Below are 5,301 nucleotides of genomic sequence, written 5' to 3'. Positions count from 1 at the left end.
CAATGTAGTTCTCAGAGAAGCACTTTAGGGGTAAAGGAAGGATGTCTGAATAGCTGTACAAAATTCTCCACTGTATTTTTGTTTAATGTTCAGTATGAAACTGAATAAACATACCTGCTTCCTTTAAAAAAAATTAAGTCTCAGTCTTGGAACTGGGGCCAGTATTTCTGCCATTGCTGGGATTTGATCTCACTGTCCAGGTAACTCTTTTGCACCATGAGTGAAGGCGAATCTCACTGTCCTTGAGGAAAAGAAATTCAGGCTAGAGTTCCCAGGGCCCGAATGAAGGCCCTGCAATGGAAAAACTATTTCTATACATGTGTAATATATGATATATACTTACATATGTATGTTTACTACATATTATGATTACTATTGATTTTGTATTTTATTTTTGAGTCATTAATTTATTGTTTTATTATACACAAAATATTTATTACATTTTGAACATACATTATAAAATTATACACAATAATTTAGGACATTAACTCATTTTTCATTAATATTTTATTAAGTGTTGAAACATGATACATAATTAAATGGAGACATTTGTCACAGTCTTCAGTTTAGAGTCTCACTCAAGTATGAGCTGTGTTTTACTTTTGGACACCTTACTATAGTGATCTCTTTAGATGATTTATAGTCAGAAACATTTTCTTGAGGATAGGCAAGTTGAGGGATAAAATTGTAAGGGTGGGGCAAGAAATGTGGCTTAGTGGTAAAGAGCTCACTCAGCTTGCATGAATGCCAGGGTTTGAATCCTCAGTGCCACATACTCAGAAAGAGCCAGAAGCTGTGGAGTGGCTCAAGTGGTAGACCACTAGCCTTGAGAAAAAGAAGCCCCAAGACTGTCAAAAACAATAGGCCAGATGCCAGTGGCTCACACTTGGAACCCTAGCTCCTCTGGAGGCTGAGATCTGAAGACCACTGTTCAAAGTCAGCCTAGACAAGGAAAACCTGTTAGACTGTTATCTCCATTGAACCAACAAAAGCCCACGTGGCGTGGTGGATCAAGTGGTACAGTGTTTGCCTTGCTCAGGAAAAGTGTCTAGACATGATTCAATTCACACAACTCGAAAAAAGTAAGGGTTAATCAAAGTACTTTTCCTATTTGCTAATTAGGAGAACATTCTCTGGGAAATGAACGCTGATGTAGACCAGAATTGAAGTCAGAGCTCAAGGTTCAAGTGTAGTAGATCCATATGCCCAGCCTCTCAGACTCTAGCATTATAACCTGTGTCCTACGGGGTTCTGAAAGGTCCAATGTTGAAAGACTTAATATGCTCCCCAAGCACTTTGTGATGAACAGTTGACTTGTATTGTCGATGTCATTACACTTCTAAACCCAGCAGAACAGCAGTGGCTCACACGCGTCACCTAGCTCAGGAGGCTGAGATCTGAGGATCACAGGGTGAAGCCAGCCAGAGCAGGAAAGTCTAGGACACTCTGACTTCCAATTCTGAAATGTCAGATGTTCAAGAGCTTCCTGTGTTTCTCTTGGTGATGAGAAGTTACTTGCACTCTAAATGTTCTTAGAATTCTTGAGCTATAGAAGCAGAAAAGAAACATTTTTTACCCATCCTGGGTTCAAATGAAGTTTTCAGGATCCAAGCCCTAGCCGTGTTAGCAGGAAGAACTCCAGTGTAACACTGTATTTGAAAGACAGAAAACAGTTTCAAAAGACATGCTAGGTGAAGAGACCTAGGCCTGCAGGATTAGGAGGCAGAATGTACATAATCAACAGGGAAGTCAGCTGCAAAAGCACTTCATGCATTCCAGGCACAGCTAGCAATGGGGGGGATCCATGAAACATTTGTTAGAGTTACATCAGGATCAGGCTTTTCTCAGCCTCTTCAAACAATGACTGATTAACCTTCTCCCTCAGGTGAAGGGAGCCTCAGGCTATCTTTAGGTTAACAATAGAGAGACAGTTTAGTGGGGGAGAGTGGAGGAACAGAGAAGAAAAACCCTGCTCTCTGTCTTAAGGAATGGGGTTTTGACTCTCCATCTGTCAGATTTAAAAGACCGTTCTTCTACCTCTGCCAGTCCATTCTCCTTCCTTCTTTCTGCATATCATTAATGCAAATTCCCAGTCCAAGGAGAAGCAGAGCCCTTTCTCTTCTGTCTCCAAGCACCTGAGTTAGAACTTGGCTCTGCCCTCTTGGCTCTGGGGCCTTTGGCTGCCTGAGAAGTGGGACAGATACAGTCTTCCTGCTCTGTAGTTGTGTGAAGACAATGTGGTGGCCTGGCACCCTGCAGAAGGCCTCACACTGGGAAGTATTCCCTTCTTTCCTCCTGACGTCCAAGATCTATCTATCCACCTACCTACCTACCTACCTTCCTACCTACCTAAGTAGCTAGTGTTCTCTTACCAGTTCTTGGGGTGAATTCAAGGCCTGGGCACTGTCTCTAGCTCTCTGCTACTTGAGACAAAGCACCAATTCTGGCTTATTTTCTGTGTGCTACTGAGGAATTGAACCCAGGTCTTCTTGCATGCTAGGCAAGCACTCTCTCACTAATCCACATTCCCAGCCCCCTCATCTTTTTCTTCATGGTAGTTTTTACATAAGTATGCTCCAATTTTATGTCCCCAAGTTAAATTTTCTAAATATTGGTTATTTCTATGAACCCTAACCTTTTCTTCCCCTGCATGATTTGTGACTGTCCCTGCCTTGGCCTCATAATAAAATGTAAATAAAGGCTGCTGAGAGCTTAAGTGTGCATCATATAAAGAAACAGGCCTGGAACCCTGGAAGAGTAAAGCCATGTGCTTGAAATGAAGAGAATGATGCAGTATGTGCAATGAGTATATCTAAAAATAAATCAGGAAATAACACAGAAGCATTGAATATCGTCTGTTTGCACTCACGGTGGTAATATACACACATAAATAGGTAGGGCACTGATACATAATTTGGTATTCTCTTTTTAAGTTTATTTTGTGGCCATCCCAGGGCTTAAACTCAAAGCCCGATGCGTTCCTCAGCTGTTTTGCTCAAGGGTGAGGCTCTACCACCCCCACAGCTCCACTTCAAGACATCTGGTCATTAATTGGACATAAGCACCTTCCAAACTTTCTTGCCTGGTCTGGCCTGTTTTTCCTGCTGGGCTTTCTCTCTCAAAGCTGGAGCTACCCTCTGGGCCAGTGCTCCACTTCTGATTTTCTGTTGGTTTTTGGAGATAAGAGTCTCAAAGACTTTCCTGCTTGGGCTGGCTTGAACAGCAATCTCCTGAGGAGGCTTCAAGCGGCTTTCCTCAAGGATTTGCCAAGGAGGTGCTCCACACAAATCCTTAGTCTACATCTTGAGACCATGAGCTCAGAGCAGAAGCTCAGAGCTTTACCATTTTGTGCCACAGCTTCATTTTTGATCTGTGTGTATGTGTGTATGTGTGTGTGTGTGTGTGTGCACGCACGCTTCTGCTGTGAGCTCATGGTCAGCACCTAGGCCCTGCATTCAACCCCAAAACCTAGCCACCCAGGGCCCAACTAAGAGAAGTGAAACATTTCAAAACCTGATGAGTTTCACCAGACTCATATGACAGGAAGCATTGTGATACCAGACATATGCTTGGATTTCCCAAGCTTCTAGAAAAATGGGAGAGGCATCATAGGTCCATCATTGCTGCAGGTCCTGGGGTTGAACTGTGAGCCTAGGCATACTCCCTGAGCTCCTTTTACTCAAGGGTATTGCATTAACCTTGAGTTCCAGCCTTAATTCTAGGTTTTTCTGTGATCTCTCAGAAATAACAATGTCCGGGACTTTCCTATGCTGGCTGGATTGAAACTAAGATTATCTACATCTCAGCCTCCTCAGGAGCTGGGATTACAGTCAGCAGCCACTGGCACCTGCCTTTCTCTCTTCTTCTTCATTTTTTAATCTGGACAATATGACTTCTTAACAGTGTCATTCCAATGGTTTGAATTTATAAGTAAACTACCCCAATGTTCTTTGCAGCTGCTTTCTCTGAGGATTTTCTCTCCTCATCTTCTCCTCTAGTCACAGGTTTGAAGCCAAAAGTGAGAAATGAGTGCCACAGGATTTGGGAGCAAATGTCCACAGGCCAGGCCAGATTTGTCACTGCATTGAGCTGTAGTGAATTTACTGTGTCAGAATGAGAGGACCGCAAGCTGGAGCAATCCTCATACTCTCTGCATTGCTCCTTTTGTCTATAAAAATGACCTAATAATTATGAGTGCTTTGTGTCTCCAACCTTAAGTATCTAAAACACACTAGAAGCATCTTCATGTTTCTGTTTTTCTCTAGCACACACACATTCATGTACAGCTTCACTTCTGGTCTGTGTGTGTGTGTGTGTGTGTGTGTGTGTGTGTGTGTGTGTGTGTGTGTGTGTATGCGCGCTCGCACACATGCATGCACATGCACATGTGTGCATACATCAGTCCTGGAGCGCGAACTCAGGACCTGAGCACTGTACCTAGTTTCTCTTATACAAGGATAGCCCTCTCCCACTTGAGCCACAGAGCCACTTCAGGCTTTTTTCTAGTGAAGTGGTCCTTAGAACTCAAGCCCAGGGTTTCAAATATGCAAAGTACTCTACCTCTAAGGCACATTCCCAGCCCACTAATTCAGGTTTGTTTGTTTGTTTCTGTTTTTTATTGTTGTTGTTGTAGGTTTTAGGAGTTAAAGTCTGGGCCTGGTGCTGTCCCTGAGCTCTTCAGCTCAAGTTTTGTGCTCTACCACTTGAGCCACAGAACTACTTCAGGTTTTCTGGTGGTTCATTGGAGCTATGTGTCTCAAGGTCTTTCCTGCTCAGGTTAGCTTTGAACCATGATCCTCAGATCTCATCCTCCTGAGTAGCTAGGATGACAGGCATGAGTCACAAGCACCCAGCTTCCACTTCAGGTGTCTTAGTGGTGAATTGGAGATAATAGTCTCATGGGACCTTTTGTGTCTGGGATAGATAGGAACCCAGATCCAGAGATCTAAGCTTCTTATAAGGCAAGGTAACAGACTTCAGCTATCAACTGCTAGTCCGTGGCACTCTGCTGCAAGGGGGTTAGTGGCTCCACGTGATGGAGTGTTAGCCATGAGACCAAGAGGTAAGTGTCAGCGCCTAGGCCCCGAGTTCAAGGTTCATGACTGAGAAAAATCAAAACACAACACTTGTCCACAGGAGACAACTCACTAGTCTTCAGTAATACATAATTTTGTCTCTGCCATGGAGACATATCTGAGCCTCAATATTCTTGTCTGCATAATCATCTGAGTTGTGGAGGTCTTCGAGTACCAGGTGAAAGAATGCACCCGATGAAAGACACACCACATGTTACTCTTTGCA

Source organism: Dipodomys merriami, unplaced genomic scaffold (genome assembly GCF_024711535.1).
Source record: "Dipodomys merriami isolate MVZ:Mamm:240054 unplaced genomic scaffold, mDipMer1.0.p SCAF_105, whole genome shotgun sequence".
Lineage (NCBI taxonomy): Eukaryota > Metazoa > Chordata > Mammalia > Rodentia > Heteromyidae > Dipodomys > Dipodomys merriami.
The sequence above is the reverse complement of the archived record's forward strand: the minus strand, read 5'-3'. Positions refer to the sequence as shown.